The sequence below is a fragment of the Lutra lutra genome, chromosome 1, assembly GCF_902655055.1.
Source record: "Lutra lutra chromosome 1, mLutLut1.2, whole genome shotgun sequence".
Lineage (NCBI taxonomy): Eukaryota > Metazoa > Chordata > Mammalia > Carnivora > Mustelidae > Lutra > Lutra lutra.
Genome location: NC_062278.1, coordinates 55073735 through 55096293, shown reverse-complemented (window position 1 = coordinate 55096293; position 22559 = coordinate 55073735).

Below are 22559 nucleotides of genomic sequence, written 5' to 3'. Positions count from 1 at the left end.
CCCATATGTCTGTAATTCAGTTTGATTATTTCCTGTTAATATCTCATGTCTATTTAATTTTATAAAAGAACCTTGAAGGGTAAAGAAAAACTTTTCCTCCCGACAAAAGCAAACACTGATTACCACTGCAGTAAGGTGAAAATAATCACAATTACATGGAGGGAGTTTGTTGTAAGATAAGTTAGGATATAAGCTGTGAAAAAAGAAATAGAGCATTGGAACACAAGAGATCTGGATTCTAGACTTTACCATTAAAACACTGTATGACCAGGGTGCCTGGGTGGCTCAGTGGGTTAAAGCCTCTGCCTTCTGCTCAGATCATGATCCCAGGGTCCTGGGATAGAGCCTCGCATCGGGCTCTCTTCTCAGCGGGGAGCCTGCTTCCTCCTCTCTCTCTGCCTTCCTCTCTGCCTATGTGTGATCTCTGTCTGCCAAATAAATAAATAAAATCTTAAATACAACAACAACAACACTGTATGACCAAGGACAAGTTGTGTCATGTCTTTCCCTCATATATACATTTTCCTTTTTAACAAAAGGCTTGTCATGCAGCAGAAGTTTTTAATTTTTTTTCAGCCTTACCATTCTTTATTTGAACAAAGTTTTCTAAAGTGTCCCGATAGACAAAACAAAAGAAACTTATGTGAAATCTCATTGTAGTGGTTGAGGAGGGGGTGAGACTGGGGTGTTAGGGATTTGAGTAACTTTCACATGACTTGCTTCTTGTGTCCTAGGCAGTTGTCAAACAGAGAATATAGAAGTCCAACAGTGATGAATGTGAAGTTAAATAATCTCTCTCAGGTTTCCCATATTTCAAGTATTCTACGACTCTATGATTCTCTTCAGAAATGGACTATGGTATATTCTTTGAGTGTAGTAGCTGAGAGTGGTCAGTTGTGTGTTATGACTTATATATATCAAATACCCAATAATCTGATAGTGTCAAGATTACAGCAATAGCAATAAATAAATACTACAGTTGATTTCTCTGATTGTTTTAAGAATATAAAGCAGAAAATGGTTTCCATTTCTAAAATCTTATGCTAAGAAATGGAGCTAGACAGTATATGATCCAAATTACATTAATTTTTTAAAAAATTATTTTATGAAATCAAGTCATGTTTCTATGATTGTTGGTTTTCTCCAAGCCTCATGGCACTTATGAACACATGAATATAACCCCTTCAATATGGCATGCACTTTCATTATATTTTTTAAGGCATTTATCTTTGAATAATTTTAGACTTACAGAAGAGTTACAAAGATAGTCTGTGTGTTCTTTATATAGTTTCCTTTCTTCCATAATGTTAACATCCTACATAAATTTGGTAAAATGACCCAAACTGGGAAATTAACACAGACACAGTACTAACTACTGATCTACAGACTTTACGTGGCTTTTACTATTTACCCACTAATGTCCTTATTTTGTTGCAGGGTCTAATCTAAGATTCAGCATTGCATTTAGTTGTCATGTCTCTTTAGGCTCCTCTGAGGTGAAACAGTTCCTTTGATTATTCTTGTTTTTCATTAAACTGATATTTTTGAGAATATCGGTCAGTATTTTATAGAATGTCCTGTGATTTGGATTTGTCTGATGTTTTCTCATAGCTGGATTGAAGTCATGGATTTTTAGTAAGAATACCATTTCTCAGTATATTGTATCAAGGATACATGGGATAAGATATGTCTCATCACTGGTGATGTTTTTCTTGATCACTTGGCTAAATGTTTGCCAAATTTATTTATCACTCTTTTTAGACAGTTCTGTTTTTTGGCAAATGCATGGCGTTATGTTTTTACGACCACAATACTGTACAAAATTGTTCCATTGCTCGAACATTTTTTTCATGCTTCTCCTTTGACTGCACCCTCTTCCCATCTCTGATCTCTAGCAACCACAAAGTCATTTTCCATCCTTGTAGTTTTGCCTTTTTTAGAATGTCATATAAAGAGAATTATACAATGTATGGCCTTTTGTGTATGACTTCTTTAATTTAACAAATGATTTTTAGATCCATCCCTGCTATTGTATGAATTAGTTCTTCATTCCCTTTTTATTGCTGAGTAGTATTCTGTTTTATGGATTACCATAGAATTTTTTTTAATTCATTAGATTTTTATCTAATGAACACAAGTGACTGAAATGGAATTGAAAACAAACGAGTGATTTTTATTTGTTGTCTTTTACATATCTTTCTCTATGACAATTATTGGTTGACATTTAAAATAATGTAATTTTTTTCTTGGAATAACTATCAATTGTGGACAATCTGAACCTAATTCTTTGGAGAATTAAAATACTCCACATGAATTATCAGATAGTATCTTTGATTTTCTTATGAAAAGGAGGGTGTTTGGGGCGCCTGGGTGGCTCAGTGGGTTAAAGCCTCTGCCTTGGGCTCAGGTCATGATCCCAGTGTCCTGGGATCAAGCCCCACATCGGACTCTCTGCTTAGTGGGGAGCCTGCTTCCTCCTCTCTCTCTGCCTGCCTCTTTGCCTACTTGTAATCTCTGTCTGTCAAATAAATAAATAAAATCTTAAAAAAAAAAAGGAGGGTGTTCAGTAATGTCATGTTAATTATAATATGCAAGTCAAAACCCTGGACTAAATGCATACTAATACATCCTGCCGTTGCCCAGGAAAAGGAGCTGGCATCCATCTCAGTTCACTACCTATAGTTTTAGGAGTTGTCTAATTTATCAGATCTTTCGTTTTCTCAGTATTCAGCCTTAACTCAGTAACTTTTTTCCTGTTGAAATAGTCAAAGAAATTTATCCACATAAGTGGCCAGAAAAAGCAATAGAGCTGTATATATATCTTATAACAAGACAGAGTTTAGGAAGAAAACCCAATGTTAAAATAAAATGGTCATCTAAGCCTAGAGTGAAATTGGAAAAAGCTTATATTTTGTATTTTTCCTAAAAAGTCTTAGCGACAGTTCTGTTTGTTTGCTGCTGTTATTGTTAACTCTACTACTGATAATGTTAGGGGTCTGTCATAATTTCTTTTAAAGTATGGGTTGTGGAGTGTCTTATCAATAACTCCTGTATTAGTGTTCTAAGATAATATGCATTAACTTGATAGACGAGGGACCACTACAGTCTATCACTGCAGTGATCCATACATTGAAGACTCCCTAAGTACATGTTGACACAATATTGCAGCAGTGATCCATGAATTAAATATGCTTTGGATCTGAGTCATTACAAGTTTAATGGAAGAAATGTACCAATTCTACTGAAAAATGCCAGTTTTGATTCTGTTATCAATTCTGCCATAAACATGTTTCTCATGTCTCTCAGTAATGAATATTTTTCCTGAACCAGCTCTGCTTATTGTATTGTGGCTTTGTCAACATTCAGAGTTCCATTTTATATTGACTATATTTGAAACTCCTTGAGTGTCACAGAAGAGATCTATGGAATAATTGCACAATAGTATCCACACAAATGTATCTTTTGTGAATAATGGAAAGCACTATTTTACCCTTTTTAAGGACTAGGCATAATATCTACTCAATAGACTTAAAGTGAAAGAAAATTAAAATTTTATTTGGGTCATTATTCAGTCTATCCTTCATTATAAAGTGTTCATGGAGTTATTGTCATGGCAGAGTGAGCAGAAGATATGTAACAATGTACCCCAATACTTAGCATTTATTCCTTTTATTCCATCATTCTTCTCTTAACATATATTAAATCTTTCATGGTACATATTATGCAAGATAATAGTAATCATTTCTCAAATATTTGTAATAGCCTTGCCAACATCCTTTACTCTGCTGAATACATACTGGGCACATGCAGGCTGCTAATTATGGAGACAAAAAAACCAAAGAAAAGGGAAAAGAATGAAGGATGAAGAAGGTTTGCAGGCATAGACTCCAATATAATTGGGTCAGATATTCATCCGGAATGGGAGGTGAGTTGAAGAGAACAGGCACAAGAACAGAAGTCAGTAGGAAGGAATTTAGACAAGATAAAAATATTCTCAGGGGCTTTGCTCTAATCAATAAATCAAGGATTGAATTATTTTGCTGTTAGGGTGTGTGTAGGAGCAGGGGCCTGAAGAAAATGAAAAGGAAGGAATCGACTTCTCACTGTGAAGTGCTTCCTGGTCTTTTCTCGCTAGAACATCTGTTCTCCAGTCCTTTCCTGGGAGGCAACTGGCACGCAGTCCTGTCTTCTCTGCTCTTCTTTTAGGGCTTCGCCTTTCCAATCCTCCGGTTCTACAAAACAAAACAAAACAAAACAAAACAAAAAGCTTTCTGCTACTTTGAATTTAGTGTCTGCCTCTTAAATGGATTCTCATTCTATTTCTGCTTTCTTTTATTCCTTTTCTTACCTTGTCATTGCTTTTCCTCTTTTTACCTATCCTTCCATTGAATTTTCTTCTCCTCACTTTATCAGAATCCTAGTATCCAGAACATAAAGCAGGAAGGTGAGTGTTTCTCATTTCTGTATGTGTATAGGTGGCAGATGTGCCAGGAATCTGGCTGTACCTCTCTCAATCTGCAGATGCCAGGGATGATTCTGCTATTACAGAACGGGGCTGCTCTCTCTTGCCTCCCTCAGGGTTAAGTAGTGTAGGAGGGAACCAGAACCGGGATGTGCCTGTGTTGTGGTGGGACAAGGGACAGATGTGGAGAGTGATGAAATTCATACTGGTGGGACCATGGGCCCAGAGAGGGGCATGCTCTTGTCAGCAGGCATGGTACACCTCCACAAAGAAGGTTGAGAGACATGGAAGCTGAAGCCTGGAACAAGGAAGAAAGTACAGAGTGGCAGGACTAGTAAGAAGAGGTGAAGTAAATGCTTAAGAAATTGAATCACCAATAAAAAGCATCTCTTAACAGCTCACTATTTTACAGGGACTGTGCAGTGTGCTTTCACATACATTATCTCATTCATTCCTTACAACAAGCCCATAAAGTATACACTGAGTGTCTTGGGTATGCAATTGTCAATTTAAGTAGCTTCAGTAATGAAACTCCAAAACTCAGTGGCTACCATAGACTAAATGTGAGCAGCGATGCTCGAGAATGGTCCCACAAAGTCTTGGCCATGGCAGGAGGGGAGGGAGAAGGAAGAGAACAGGACAGAGACACAAAAAGTCAGGGTAGTGCCACGAGTATAAAATTACTGCACTAATATTAAAATAAATGCTTTAAATATATTCAAATATACCTTTAAAAAGACCAAGCTGGGGTGCCTGGCTGGCTTAGTTGGTAGAGCATGTGACTCTTGATCCTGGGGTCATGAGTTTGAGCCCCACGTGGGATGTACAGTTTAATTTTAAAATAAAATAAATTCAATTAAGAAACCCAAGCTACCTCCTTCTATTGATCTAAATATATAGTGAAACTATATAGTTTTGTCTACTTACAGACTGGCTACTAACCAAGATGGCCTAATATTCTCCTTAGACTGACTAAACTTAGATTGACTAAACAGGTTTCTTCTCAGCTGTAGGTTCCTCACTTCCTTTTTCTTAGAGCATTTACTTTCTAAAACTTGTAATTATAAATTATTTCTCTGTTCCTTTGAGATACAAATCTCCTCCCAATCTCTTGCCAGTTTTGTAACCCAGGAATGTCTCTCTCAGGGACCTGGGAGCCATCCTTTGAAATGTCATCACTAGGAAATGTAGAAGCCCTATCTCCCAGTCTCTGGGAGGGTAGGAGCCCAACCTAAGTAAGTGCCAATTAAAGCAGACACAGTCTAATAATCATATTGACCAGCCTTGCATCTAACATTCTCAAGTAGCTCATTCCCGCACTTAAAAACCTTCCTATTTATGTTTTAGAGGAATTGAGTTCAGTCTCTTTCCCTTTTTGCAGTAGGCCTGGCCTCTTTTGCAAATAGACTGAATAAGCCTTCCTTATCTGTTTAATTCCATCAGCTGCATTTTTCTTTGACATTACTAACCCTGGGTGAGTGTCCATTTGTAGGAGTAAGTACACAGTATTCTTCATCTATCAAAACATAAACTTTAATAAAATTGATGGCCCTAGATCTGTAATAATTCGGGTATAATCCTCTCTAGAGATAAAGGATGGTTCAGGTGATCTTTAAGATCTGTAAATCTTTTGACCTTTGAAATTTAACCTCAGATGTGGTAAAGGAAGTAGTCATCCACTGGGCAAAGAGGCCCTATTTTTTAGATAACTGTAATATCTATCTTAAGGAAAACACCATTAGGTGAAATTTAATATTGATAGTCTTGTCCAATCTGTAATTTATCCACCTGGAAAAAATAAATGAAATACAAATTCTTAAAAATATGAGTTTATGTAAGCCAAAGTTTTCATGTCAATTGGGCTGTAAAGAGGGAATTATATTCTTGGGCAAATTTCTGTGACTGCAGAAAATTACGTACTGGTCAAGATTAAGAGAACATACTTAACATACTTACTTAACTGTCTCTTCAACTTTATTCCATTATTGCATTTCTTAAGTTTGGGTTCTTCAGGTGGTTGTTTCTGTTGGCTGCCACAGTGATTTTTCTTGTGCATTTTGTACCTTTCCTATGGTGATAGGTTTAACATCCACTCTTCCATCATGGTCCAACCTGCTCTGGGTTGTAGGGACATTCCTATGGAATTTTTTCCTATAAATTCCTATGGAATTTCCTATAAATTTCTATGGAATTTTCCCTGCTGGGGAATATGCATGTTACCAGTTTTGTATTATGGGGTCTCCATATGAGTAGTGTAATTTCAGATCCAAAATCAATAGATGGTATGGGGCTTGGGGCTTGACTTCTCTTTTTTTTGGGGGGGGGGCTTGAATTCTTATACAAAATTCTTCCTTCAGACCGTGGCTTCTAGTGAACTGCTTAGCTTCTTTGCCATTTTCTATAGCCACTGATCGGAGACACCTCATTCCTGTTTCCTGGATGGTCAGCACACTGTAGTTCCTGGACTGACATAGAGAGCTTACCCCCAGCACTGTACTGCATACAGGTCTGAGATTCCAGTCCTCTGACTTAGCAAAGGCATTAACATCCAGTCCTACAAGGGTGTCTCAGCTTCAAAAACCCCATGTTCTTTTCAGCATCAGTTCCATTAAGGTCTGTAACTTTGACTTATCTCTTTGTTTCTTACTTAGAGAAATGTTCCTTTCCTTTATGTGGTTATATTTTACAGAGCATTGTCACTTGCTTGCTGGAGTTGGCTGGGGTGAAGGTGAAGTGAAGTGTGGAGTGGACCTTATGCTAAAGCTGAATCCACTATTTTGACCGTAAACCCATTTAACTTATCCGAGACACCATTTCCTCATCATATCTGTATTTAATGGATTTGTTTTTTGATAATTCAGTAGATAGATAATACATGCAAAGCTTTTAGCACAGTGCCTGTGCCTGGTACATGGACAGTACCCAATAAGTATTAGCTAGTTTTATTACTAGCTCACCTACATTTAAAATTTTATAGGGGTGCTTGGGCGGCTCAGTGGGTTAAGTGTCCTATACTTGGTTTCTGCTCAGGTCATGATCTCAGAGTCATGGGATCTACTCCTCCATAGGGCTCCACATGCAACATGGAGTCTGCTTCAGATTCTCTCCCTCTCCCTCTCTTCCCATGCACCCGTTTTCTCTCTCTCTCAAATAAGTAAATCTTAATATTTAATCTATAAATATAATTTATTAATATATGTACTTTAAAAATAAGTTTATGTACTTTTACACTAACATTATTACATACCAATATTTTATTAATAGCATAATCAATAAAATAAGTATGTAAATATGAAGTATGCACAAATATATATTTAAACACTATTGGGACATACTATGTGCTAGGGAACTATTTGAAGTACTCTTATAAATATTAACACACATATTCCTTACAACAACCTATTATCGCTATTTTATTGGCGAAGAAATTGAGGCACAGTGATCCAAAGCAAGTTATCCAAAGTCCCACAGCTAGTCAGTGTAGAAGCTATATTTCAACCTATGTGATCTGGTTTCAAAGTCAGTTCTGCTACCCCATGCTATGCTGCTTTTTAAACATTTTATCTGTGCTATTTTGTATCCATGATATTAAGAACCTTCTCCAACAATGTTTTTAAAGTAAGCAATGTTTCCTGATAGAGATTAGATATCAGAGTCTATTGAAGCAATTCTTTGTAGAAATCAAAACCATGTAACAGAATGCAGAAGAAAGCATGTGGTGTGCTTCTCTGTTGTAGCTATTCATGCATCCAGATAAAGCTGAAACACGATCAATGTGCTAAGAGTGGAATTCTTAAAAAACAAAAAGATGTAGTTTTAAACAGACACTTCACAAAGGATGATATACAAAATCACATGAAAAAGTGTACGATAGCAATGGTCACTGTACCAGTTAATTTATTTCCACTCAGATCCAAATTCCCCCTTCAATATATGCTCTGTGAAAATAATAGGGTTTCTTTAATGTTAAACTTTCTCAATAGAGGGCACTGGAGGAGCATCGCAGGAAGGAAGGACTAGCCTGTAGTTTTCTTGGTGCTGCAAGGTGGGTGGGTGGTGTGGCTGGAAGGACTTCCGGTGTACCTCTGCTCCAACCACAGGCCCAGAGCTCTGTATCCAAAGAGAATTTGCATTCTTGGTCAAAAGACTCCCCACAACCCTCAGCAGGGAATCCAGTACCCCTCAAACCTCATGCTGGCCTAAGTATTCTGATTCCTACTGCAGACACCAGTGTGGCCTCCTGAGACCTAGAGGGTCCTACCCTGCTGCTGCTCTCTCTGCAGGCCCAGCAAGTGTGGGCCTGGATGATTGCCAGACCTAGAGGGTCCTACCCTGCTGCTGCTCTCTCTGCAGGCCCAGCAAGTGTGGGCCTGGAGGATTGCCTCCCCCATCGGACTGCCCATGTACTAGAAGCTGATTGCTTGCTCCCTGCCTATACTCTGGACACTGCTCTATGCTAGCTAGCCGATTTTACAGATCAGCTTTAGCCTGGACACACCATGGAATTTTTTACTCTCTGGTGGGCAAAGCTCTACTTTCTCTAACAAGGTATGAATCTCAGCCTCGAGGAGGAAGTTTCATTTTGAGTTTTCCTTCCTCAGATACTCTCTCTCATTCCTGGAATACCACCGAGCATTTTCATATCTGTTATAGTGATTCTTGTATCATAGATTGAGAGTTCTTTATATTGAACTTTGGTTGTTTAGCCCACATGTGGTTTCTGTTTTCTATTTCAGCCTTCACTAGTATAGTCATTAGTGCAAATTAAAACCACAAAGAGATACAATCATATATGCACTTGAATGGCTAAAATTTTTTTTAAAAAGTGTGGATAATACCAAATATCAGTAAAGATGTGGGGTGCCTGGAATTCTCATTCACTGTTGGGGGAATATAAAATATTACTAGAACTTTGGAAAAAAAGCCTGAATATTCTTATAAAACTAACATATACCTATTTCAGGATGCATCAGTTAGGGACGCCTGGGTGGCTCAATTGGTTAAGCCGCTGCCTTCAGCTCAGGTCATGATCCTGGGGTCCTGGGATTGAGTCCCGCATTGGGCTCCTTGCTTGACAGGGAGCCTGCTTTCTCCTCTCTCTCTGCCTGCCTCTCTGCCTGCTTGTATGTACTCTCTCATTCTGACAAATAAATAAAATCTTTAAAAAAAAAAAGTTGCATTAGTTATACTCTAGGAGAAATCAAAACATATACCCACAGAAAGCCTTGTGTAGGAATGTTCTGAGAAAATATACTGATACTAGGCCAATGCTGAAACAAACGTCCATCAATAGGTACATGGGTACAGACTATGGTACATACATAAGATGGAGTACTACTTAGTGATAAAAGAACAGGAAACACTGCTTTTGTGCAACAATGGTGAATCTAAAAAATACACAGAGTGAAAGAAACCTTAAACAAAATTTTCACGTTATATAATTCCATCTTTATGAGATTCTAGACCAAGTAAACTAATGTTGGGCAAGGGGAAAAATAAAAAAACAAACCCATGGTTTGTCTCTGGAAGGAGTAGAGATTAATTGGGAAGGGGCTTGCAGGAATGTTCTGGAGTGATGGTAATATTCTACCTCTTAATATTCTATATCTAAGTACTAAGAGCGAATCTTTAAAAAAAAAAAATTGGTAGTTTAGGTTATCTAGTATGCACTTGCCAAAACTTATTGAATGGTATTGTTAAGACTTGTGGATTTAATAGTAGTAAATTTAACCTAAAAATGTTTAAAGAAACAATAATATATATGCTGAAGTGTTTAGATGAGAAGTCTAATGATTCTTGCAACTTATTTTGAAATGCATTAAAAATACAGGTGGATTTATGGATGCATAGAGGAATGGATAGATGAAGAGATACATGATAAAGCAAATATGAAAACATGTTAATTGTGGAATTTTTAACAGAGTGGGTAGGATTCAGATGTTCACTTTAAAACTTTAAAAAAAATTTTACTGTGTTTTAAAAAATTTTTATAGGAAATAATTGGAAAAAAACTGGAGGTGATCAAAACCATCTTAGATTTTTGTCTTTTAGATCTACTCAAATCATTCCCTGGCTTTCTATGATATCAAAGTGCCAGCTTTGTGTGAGGCTTGGGAGCTGAGGGTCTATTTGGAGCCCATGGAGCCTTACTTATAATATAGGTATTTTTCCAGTGTTGACTGTGAAAAACTCTGACTTAAATTTACTGTTATAGCACCTCTCCTTTCCTAAAATTTATCATGGTGTATGTGATGGCCTAGAGTGTCTTTGTTTTATGTGATGAAGGCATGCATGCTTTTATGAAGGCAAATATTTATATTCTGTAATCATTAAAGACTTAGCCTGACTTTAAACCAGACCACCAGGAACTAATATATAAATGGTTTTTTATCTATTGGCTATTCATTTCATACATGTACATCTTGATTAAGTCGTAAATTCCCCAATGTAGGATCCATCTATTATTTATTTTCCATCTCTACCCAGAGAATGTTGTACAGTGCTGTAGACACAGGGGATATTTAAATGACGATGGTGTCAATAATTTAGATGTTTAAAATCTTTTTGAAATATCCAGGTTAAGGCCGGGACTCTTACCAAATAATATTTAGTTCACTCAGAGTCAGTAGTACAGCCAACATTATGTAGTTTACTCACATACATAATCTTTGATTTAAAAAAAAAAATTCTGTATTATAGAAAGTTCTTATTAGGCACTGATTTTATTTTTATACAGGTGGAAAAGAAGCAATAACTACTTAAGTCTACTCTAGACATATGGTACCCCTTTGCCCCCAACACATCTACCATGGATGTCAATGAGGGACAACAACCTCCAAGGAACAAATGTCTTAAATACCAGTAAGCCATGGACAACCAGTGATCAGATTACAGGTATTAAGTCACGTTAGGAGAAAGAAAAATATATGTGGACTCATAACCCCAAAGTAATGGTATTCCCCTAAACATATGTTAATCTTTCAATTGCCAGGGGGAAATGCTTACAATAAACACAAAAATATGAGTCACTATTATATGTAAATATGACAGTTTGCATCAACCTTCTCAGTAAATAAAAGGAAATTGCTTTATTCAATAGATAGAGACAAAAATTAGAGATCATACATTTCCTTGAACACCAATAGGCCATGGACTTATCAGCTCAATTCTAACTCAGAGACCCCAAAACATGCCTAAAGTACATACCAGAAAAATTCCAGGGTGCTCACCAAAAGTCATCATTTGATTATCGCAAGCAATAAGAATCCAGAAGGGTGGGGTTAGATATCTCCAGGAAGCCTTCCCAGAAGCAGTCAGTTCTGTACTGAAATGAGTAGACATCACTCTTGAGATTCAGGAGGCTGGCTATTAGGCAACAGGAATTGTCCAATGGAGAAGGCAGTCATTGAAAATCTTATGATGTATGACACGTGAGGAGAATGTGCTGAAATAACAGATACATGAAATCTCGAAAGTGGTGGTAGAGGCTGCTGTAGGGAGGATAAAAACTTGTCAATATTTATTATTTTCCCAAATATATTATCTAAAAGAGATTAGTAGTCCAGTCAAGAAATTCAAAGAGACCCATTCATTTTTAACTTCACTTGAATGACATAAAATATTAACACCATAAGCATCCTTTGTTGTCATGATATATTGACCAGAAAACACTATAATTCCTAATTTGATTTTTTTAGCTACCATGACACCAAGAAGAAAACTGTGGTAGGGAATATAGACATTCCAGTCGACTTACAAGGTTTGCCTTTAGTTTCAAATTACTTAAATTTCTAGTCCCAGACAGTCTCAGTTTGTACATTCTATGCCTATAATATTTAGATGTAATTTAGATAACTTCTGGATCACACGATACTAAATTTTCAGACTTTGTGTCATAACTGAGTTATAGGTGATGTTTACACAATTGTTTTGTGTTTATTTATGAGCTTCCTAAACACATCAGCAACATAAGTACCTGTTAGGTTTTATGTAATCATATTTATAACAATTCCAAATCATCCCTCAGAGCACACATCTTCACCTAAAACCTTTTATGAGTGTGTATGTATGCATACCAATATAGACCGATATAATTTTTAATTGCCCTGCAAGTGAATATATCCTTATCAATTATTTCAAATGATTTTTACCATTTTATAAACCCTGCAGCAAAATTTTTGCCATGAGTATAACCGTAATTTTTAATTAAAAATACCTGTCAGCTGAGAGACCGTGATGGGATATTCTTCCCCCAAAGTCTTCCCTAAAGCTAGTTTAGGGTTTATTAGTTTTCTTCTTTTGTAATTTTCAGTACTCTTATGTGGAGATGGGAAGAATATGATATTTATTATATATTAATTATTACACATCTCATTATTTTCTTTTACATATCATTCACAAGCTAGGGGCCAGAGTTAAGTAAATTTTTATTTCTAGGCTCTGGCCTGATCAGTGGCATGTCCGCTAGTTAAAAGGCGGTAATGAAGGCTATTCAGCCCACATTGCTTTAGGAAACAGGTTCAGCACTCCGTAAATCCTATATTTTACCTTATTTACACCATTCACACGTGCCACCTTTGTTCTCTTCCTCTACTTGGAGTCTAATTTAATTTACTGAAGAGTGTGCATTACTCACTCAACCTTAATGTGGATTTGATTCAACTATAACTATTGTAAGCTAATTGTGCTGTGTTGGATTTGAAGGTGATAATGATGTGCAGTGACAGGTTTAACAAATTTTCGATTACCACATTCAATTACTTTGGGTGCATCCCACTTATCAGTGAGCCAAACACTTAATTCATTTACGGTTTTGACAAAGAATATGGGAAGAGATGATTCATTAGGGAGACTCCCAGGACAGGTCTTGGACTCTAGATGTTATTAAACAACCCCCTCGGTTGCTTTACAGGTTGATTTTAGAATCTAGCTCTGTTGTAGAAAATGTAGTGCTCATGTGCCACGTGTTCCTATCTGGAAACAGATTATCCAGCATGTTGAGATTTGCATTAATGTGAACATCAGCAAATCAATATTTCTGGCTTATGAATTCATAAATAAAAATGCAGTTACTCTAAAAAATCAGTGATAATGAGTCAAATATTATTTATTTTATAACTGATTTATTTCTTAGTCTGCATTTGTTAAAGCTATTCCATAAAATAAAAATAGGAAGTTTAAAAATAAAGTGAAAATCACCTATTTCAGTTACATTTTTGCAATTTTCTATGAGGTTAACCAACATTTACGAGAACTAGAAAATTTCACCCTTTAAGCCAACAGAAAACAAAAGAATATTTAGTAAGATATCATTTATGTCCCTAGAGACAGGCAAGTTCATTTATCCCTATAAATCTAAAGGTTGATGAGAATCTCGAAGATTCTTTGATAGAAAACAAAAACAAAAGCAGTGGATTGTGACATTTCTTTGAAACAAAACTGCCGTATGTATCAAATAGAAGCTCATTTCCACTTACGACACAAGATATAGATGTGTTTGCAGTGCTTATTGTCTCTTCTTTAATCTTCCTTATCAAGGGAGAGGTATTTGAGTAATATTGACATCCTTTATTGTGGTAATTTTGAGTTTTCTATTATTTAAGAATCAGATGTGGTGTTGAAGGGACCACCTCTCAGGTTTTGTGTGGTGCAGTTCGTTATCGCATGATAATGATAAAAACTGATGCATCATAGGTCAAGAAGTCTCTCTGAATACATATGTCCTAAAAGGTGATTTTAAAATCAATCTCACATTAGCCTGGGTATAATGATTTATAAATTTCTTTGAAATGTCAGTATATCCTGGAGGTAGATGTAAATGACATTATATTATAATTAGTGACATGATATTTCTTTCATAATTAGTGATGCATATTCTAGTAGATTGTATACTGGTTTGCTCTAAGGTTGTCCTCCTTTGAAGGTCTGCGCACACTCTAGTCCAGACATCGAAACTGCTCATTTATAAGACTGAGGCATTTATATTCTTTCTAGGAGAAGTATGATTTAGAGTTAATGTTCTACTCCACAGGTTTGTAATTTAACCTTGTAATTTAAGATCTAATTCAGATCCAGACTTTTAGGATCATCTTTTATAGTGGATGCTGTTGTGACGGCTCCCATTCCTCATCCCAGTACACTCACCTTTAGCTGCCGCACCTGTTGACTTTTAATAGGTCACATGTGCTCTGCCTTAGACTAATACAGGGGGACACAGATGGCCCCTGTGCTTCAAAGTGAGCTGAACTCTGTGGTGTGACTCGTGCGCTATAACTCCCTGTGGGAACAGGCTGAAACTTGTTTCCAGGACAGACTGCATCTATGCTTAGCTTTCTTCCCCTGCCCTATTGTGCTTGCCCCCACCTTCTCCCAAGAGCAGATCTCCAGTAAACCACTTGCACAAGAATCCCCATTTATGTGTTGTGCTTCTAGAGAACCCAAATTGGCACATTTCAGATTAGATACATAGTTTAAGAGTTAGTCATCCAGATGGACTTCATGATGATCCATAAATAATGGTGATTTATGTATCTGACAATAATAATAGAGTAGTTTAGACATCATCGTTCATAGTTTTCTGGAAACCCAGATTTTATGAATGGTATTAAAATCTTTCCTTGATAAAAGCATGAAAATATGTCCAAAGTGTTATATGTCTCTTACATTTATTTTAAAGATTATTTATTTATTTGACAGACAGAGGCCACAAGTAGACAGAGAGACAGGCAGAGAGAGAGGAGGAAGCAGGCTCCCTGCTGAGCAGAGAGCCCAACGTGGGGCCCGATCCCAGGACCCTGGGTTCATGACCTGAGCTGAAGGCGAGGCTTTAACCCACTGAGCCACCCAGGGGCCCCTGTCTCTTACATTTAAAATGGTGGTTTAAGGAACTCTCATATAGTAAGCCATCTTTTGACCAATGGGGGCTGAAGACAATAGGAAAAAAATAATTAGAGACTAGATGCCTTTATTTTTTTTTTTTAAAGATTTTACTTATTCATTTGACAGATAGAGATCGCAAGTAGGCAGAGAGGCAGGCAGAGAGAGAGGAGGAAGCAGGCTCCCTGCTGAGCAGAGAGCCCGATGTGGGGCTCGATCCCAGAACCCTGGGATCATGACCTGAGCCAAAGGCAGAGGCTTTAACCCACTGAGCCACCCAGGCACCCCAAGAGACTAGATGCCTTTAAATTTAGTCCTCATCCTATGAACTTTAGACTAGACAGATAGCTTCTATGGTTTATGTAACCCACCACAAAAAGTGACACGGACAATAAGCAGCTAAAATTCACTTAGGATATACTATGTACTGGCCACTATTTACTCACTCATTTAATTATTTTGACAACCCTTTGGACGTAATTATCTTCATCACAGATACAGAGACTGAGGCTCAGACTCTTTAAATACGTTTCTTGTATCAAAAATATTTGATGTGTAAGTATGAATTCAAACCTAGACTTACTGGATTCCTTAGCCCAGGCATTCCCTGCTGTAACCCCTTTCCTCTCTATATGTTTTTGGTGTCCTGAGAAGGCAATTAACCTAATGGGGGTGTTGTTATAGGCTTTGGTTGGACAGGAGGACTAATTGGCTTGCTTTCATGATTCTTTATTTTTCACACTATCTTTTTTTCTCTGCTGAAAGAACTATTTTTCACTTGAGCTGAGTAATGTTTGCAAAATTTTCATTAGTAATTTTAGTTGTTTTTTTATTGCTCTTGTAACAAATTACCACAAAGTCAGTGCCTAAAACAATGCAGATTTACTGTCTGACAGTTTTATAGGTTGGAAGTTCCACACAAGTCTTATTTGGGAGAAATCAAATTAGAAGGGCTGAGTTTTCTTGTGGAGGTTCTAGGAGAAAATCAGTTTTCTTGTCTTTTCCAGCTTCGATAATCCACACACATTCTTTGGCAGTTCCCTTCCTTCAGGTTCAAAGCCAACAATGTCACATCCCTCTGACTCTTACTTCTTGATTACATCTCTTTCTCTGACCACAACAAAAAAGATTCCTGTTTTCAAGAACACATGTAATTTTATTGATAACCACCCAGATAATGCACAATAACCTCCTCATCCAAAGGTTCTTAACCTTAATTGAATCTCTAAAGTCCCAATTTGCTATGTAAGGTAACATAGTCCCAGGTTCCAGGGATACGGTATGAATATCTTTGGGAGGAGGGCAGTATTCTGCACAGCAATGGACATACATTAATAATTTCCATTGGTATATATTTTTTCAAAATAATGAGGATATTTAATTTCTAGAAGGATCCTTTTCCTTATCTAGTTTTTTTCTAGTGTTTTCTATTCTACTCCCACTTCTCCCTGATAGATAGTGGGAACAGGAATCAAGACTGTTGGAATCCTGTTTACAATGGCAACCAACAGAATGTTCTCTTGTCTTTCCCAGGACAAACTTCTTAAGGAAGCAAAGCCCAAAGGAAGAACCAGTGAAACAATGTGTGATTAGCTTATTTGATTCAATAGTATTTACCGTGACTAAATCCATGGCAGAAACAGTAAGTACATCCGATATCTGGAATCTCACAGGTATATAAGCCTAATTGAACTGTTATGTACATAAATCATATTTGGGTCTCATGTTTATATGATCTCATTCTTTATCTTCTGCACAAAACCTGTAAAGATTTCAAATTTTTCCTCTGGGGTGAGCCTGGTTTAGGGTTAGTTTGTTTGCATGAGATTTTCCATCATTACATATCGTTGCCATGAGGTAAAGACCCTGTCACCAAGTTCACTGGGATAGGTATATATGCAGTTCACTGTTACTGAGACCTGAGTTCTTCTTGGTCTGATTTCATTTCATTTTGTAGAAACAAAAATGTAATTTGCAGGTCTTACAGTCTCATCATTTGCTCTGTTTTTCTACAAGAACTTTTGATCTGAATATAGCTCCCTAGACTACTTAATTCATTTAGCTCCAGTAATTTGATTCTTTTCCTCATCCAGCTTAATAGATTATCTCCCAATTAATTGTGCCATTTACCCTCCCCCCATAAGTTTCTGAAATATTATTTTTCTCTTGGCCTAAATTCTTTTTTCTGAAATATTATTTTTTTTCCATGTGAATTGCCATGCAGATGTAGGGATTCTATCATTAAATGATTTTGATAATAATTGTAAAGATAAGATTTTCTCAAAATATTACTATAGTTTGCTCCCCAACTATGCTTTAATCTAGTCATAAATTGATGAGTTTTATTACTAGTTTACCTAATTTTGATTAAGGTAATCCTATTAATAGACTTTTTAAAGGTCTTTTCTTTCAAAATCAAAACTATCCATGACAGGGGTGCCTTGGTGGCTCAGTCAGTTGGACATCGATACTAGGCTCAACTCCCTTCTCCTCTCCATTTCCCCTTGTCCTCCATGCTATTTGTTTGTTAGCCTCAGATCATGATCTCAGAGTCCTGGGATCAAGCCCCACATTGGGCTCCATGCTCAGCAGGGAGTCTACTTCTCCCTCTCCCTCTGTGCTTCCCCAGCTTCTGCTCTCTCTTTCTCAAATAAATAAAACTTTCTAAAAAAACACTATTCATAACAAACTTTTTTTTCATCTTTTTTTCCTTCAGTTTTGCAAATAGTGTCATTTATTTATTTAGCATAGCAGTTTTTGTATGTGTATATATATGTGATATAATATTATTTTGTAAGGGTGTTAATTATCATCTAGGTGTGTAAACAGTCATTATTTTATTTTTCCCCCTAACTTTTCAGTTGTAGTTTTCTGTGATGCTTCTTAGTTTAACTCACTATTATATTGGAAGCATTACTTCTAAGCCTATATTGGGTTATTTTCTAATTTTGTGGTTGGCTTTCTTTCCATTGCTGCTACTATTTTTTTTATCTTGTAAATGTCTGGGAAAATCTGCTTGGACAAATCACTGAGATTATGTGCAGAATTCTTTAAAAATTCAAATATTTTTGTCTCAAACGTATACATGTAAATGGTATTTACAATGGAGGGCTTTGAAAAAATAAGGTACATCTGAATCATATGCTCAGACTCATTTAAATGAGAGACACTCTAGTCAACATTTACTATAACAACAGCAACAACAAGAAGATAACTATGGTAGTCAGAGTTCTAAGATTGGTTTCACATTTGTACCTCCTGGTAGGCATTACCTTCCCTTGAATGTAGGTGAGATCTGTAAATATAATGGGATATCACTCCCATGATTAAGTTACTGTACCTGACAAAGGGGGAAGTATTTAGCAGGGTTAATTAAGGTCCTAATTGGCTGGCTTTAAGTTAATCAGAAGGAGATTATCACGGGAGGGCCTGACATAATGAGATGAGCTCTTTTTAAAAAGATTTAGCAGTGGAGATGGGAGAAGTCAGGGAGAGAGAACCAACAGCAGGTGCACTCCTTGGTTTTGAAGAAAGAAACCACAGTGTCATGGAAGGGTCATGTGGCAGGGAAATGAGGGCAGTCTCCAATTGCTGAGGGCCTCAGTCTCCCAACAGTAAGAAAATGAATTCTACCAACACCAGGTAAACTTGGAAGAAGATCTTGAGCACCCTGATTGCAACCCCAGCTAATACCCTCACTTCCTCCAGGGAGACTCTGAGCGGAGGATTCATCTCCCCTGTGTCCAGACTACTGCCATATGGGACCTGTGAGATAACAAATTGGTGCTGTTTTAAGCCACTAAGTTTGGTGATGTATGATACAGCAATATAGAACTAATATAATAGCTAACGTTTATTTAGCTCTTTTTATGTGCCATGCTGTGTGCAATGGATGGCACATACATGACTACTTCACATGCACACTAGCTCTGTGAAGCAGGACCTGTTATTTTAAAAATTTTATAGATGAGAACATTAAGCCTTAGGGAACTCAAAACACTTGGGTGCAGGTCACAGAGCTGGTTGAGGAAGGAATTGGGATTTGAACTAGAGCTCTAAATCAGTTCACTACATTATATTCTTTAATGCGAAACATTCCACAAAGTAAGTTTTGTTCTGATTACCACCTGTTCAAATGCTGTCCTTATCTCATACATATCAAACAAGTGATAAATACTAAAGAATATACAGCCTTTAGTGAAATATATATATTTTTGGTTGATTTCCTAAAAAGGCTTTTATATGAGTACTTCACCAATTTTAGAAGAAAGTCTTCTGAAAATAAATCTTTCTTAAAAAGTTACTTAATTGCTATTTTACCTAGAAGAAGAGCAATCTATTTCCATCTAGCAGGTAGTAATGAGAAGTCATTATCTTACACTCTTTTTTAATTAACATCAATCCTGATTAGTCAGAATAAGTTAGGCTCTTTGTCTTTTTTCCATAGTTGTGATTCTTCTGGTACAGGAGTCATTCAGTTATATGTTATCATATATGATTGGTTACAAAAGCAGCAGTATAATTATATTACTGTATTTCAAATTTTACTTTGCAACATATTTCAGTGTTAAAATATAAGTTTATTTCCTTTAAGTATGGGAAAGTAATGACGCATAATTTTTGTCATATTAAAAACAAAAGACTCAAGTTTCCATAAGACTTGGGGATTTTTTTTTTTAGATTTACTTTTTTTTTTTTAAAGATTTTATTTATTTATTTGACAGACAGAGATCACAAGTAGGCAGAGAAGCAGGCAGAGAGAGAGAGAGGAGGAAGCAGGCTCCCTGCTGAGCAGAGAGCCCGATGCGGGGCTCGATCCCAGGACCCTGGGATCATGACCTAAGCCGAAGGCAGAGGCTTTAACCCACTGAGCCACCCAGGCACCCCTAGATTTACTTTTTGACAGAGAGACACAGTGAGAGAGGGAACACAAGCTGGGGGAATGAGAGACAGAGAAGCAGCTTCCGACCAGGGAGCCCGATGCGAGGCTCAATTCCAGGACCTTGGGATCCTGACCTGAGCCTAAGCCAGATGCTAAATGACTGAGTCACCCAGGCACCCCAGACTTGGGGGATTTTAATAGCTCGTATTCATCATAATATGCATTGAACACAATAGCAAAAATATCAGGGGTACTAATTGTTACTACAGATTGTGAAGGGAGGGTTGTACTGAAGGACAGAATTATTCTGACTAGAATATAGAATAGAATTTTGAAAATTCAATTGATAGTTTGGCAGATCTATATGGTAGCTGTGGCCATCATTTAAAACATGGTTTTCCATTAATTTTCTTAGGGTTTCATGCATGTATTGAGATAGCCATTATTTTGTTTGCTTTTTGATCTGTATGATCTCCCCTCCCCATTGTGAGCACTAAAAACTAAATGGTATAGATACAACTTTATTCTTTTTGATGGAATGGGAGTGGAATGCAGGTCCTGCATTACCGAAGTGATTGGCGCTAAACTGGAAATAATTATTAGCTTCCACTCACAAAAGGAGGAGCAGACCAAGTAGACATCATGCCCTTCCAACCGTGTCCTAGAAGTACTGTGCCGTGGGTCAGGTTGAGACAGCTAATCTATCAGTGTGAACAAAAGTTAGCAATTGTACTATATTTTGCCTTGCTTTGAAGAGAAAATTTTATTCTCTCTTCATATCCAGAAAACTCTTTTGAAGTCAGAACTCCTGGAGCAGAGGGAACTTCTAGACCACAGAGCAGACATCAGGGTAGAAACAAAGTGTGATTTGTTGGCCTGGTACCACTGGGTACATTATTCTTCCCAGTGTGACTGCGACATTTTTCTCACACTTGCAAAGCTTTCACATTTTCATCAGTTTGGCATCGCTAGTGACGTATGCCCCCAAGCCAACGAGGCCTTTTTTTCTTTTACTGCAGAAGTATACCTGAAATTATTTTTCTCTAAGAATTTTAAATTGTGCTCTTTTCTTTGGCATTTATTTGGTATTTTAAGGTTAACCAGTCATGTTTGACACATAAATGAAAACAGAACAGTCTTCGTCTTTCTTGAGCTAACAGTGTTACAGATCATAGACTTTGCCCAGGAGAAATCAGGTTCTTTATTTGCAACTAAAATGATTTTTATTGGAATCATTTGCTCTGTTTCCATTACTTGACATAGGCATCTGACCAAAACAAACAAAAAAACAAATAAACAACACCAAAAAATACTTACTGTTTGGCATTGCAGCATTACTAAAGAGAAAGCAATCTTAAATACTATGTCTTTTGCTCTGATTTAATAGAGATGACTTTGAAATAAAACCAGAGAGAGGAAGGGGAGAATACCTTTGTGGATTTCACATTCTTCTACTAGTAAACTCTGGATCCTTCTATTAACACAGAAGATAAGAAAATATCAGAGCTATTGTAGAAATTTGAACATCAGGAGTAAAACAGACCACATACTTAAAAACAAGACTTGCAACACAGTATAAGGCTTGAATCACCAAGTTGTTATCTTTGATAAGTGATTCAGTATAATAACCATTTGGCATTTAGAAATTCAGTTCTTTTATTTACCTAATTTTTACTGTTTTTCTTTCTTTTTTAAAATTATGTTCTATTAGCCAACATACAGTACATCATTAGTTTTTGATGTAGTGTTCAATGATTCATCAGTTGCATATAACACCCAGTGCTCATCACCACATGTGCCCACCTTGGTACCCATCACACGGTTACCCCTATCTCCCCTTCCCCCTCCTTTCTGTAACCCCCAGTTCAGTTCCAAGAGGACAGAATCTCTTATAGGTTGTCTGCCTCTCTGGTTTCTTCCCATTCACTTTTCCCTCCCTTCCCCTGTGGTCCTCCGTGCTATTATGTTCCACATATGAGTGAAACAATATGATAATTGTCTTTCTCTGCTTGACTTAGATGAAATTCAGTTCTTTTACACGAAACTAAGATCTGTTGAACAAATGCTTTGTACTTTGTGCAGTAGGTGATTGCAGTTCAACTGGGCAAAATAAGTTCTCTATGACACACATATTTAAAATTTCCAGAATAATTTTGGTAGTACTCATAGGACACCCAAGAGAAAACTTCACTTCTTCAAGTAGTTTCTAAACAAGTGAGACAATCCGACAAGCGTGTAACTTGATGGTGGGTTCCAGGGCAGCAATGTGAGATGACCCTGTGCCCAGCACAATGGCGCACGCAACATTCGGGACATATTTGTTCAGCTGAAATGGGCTTA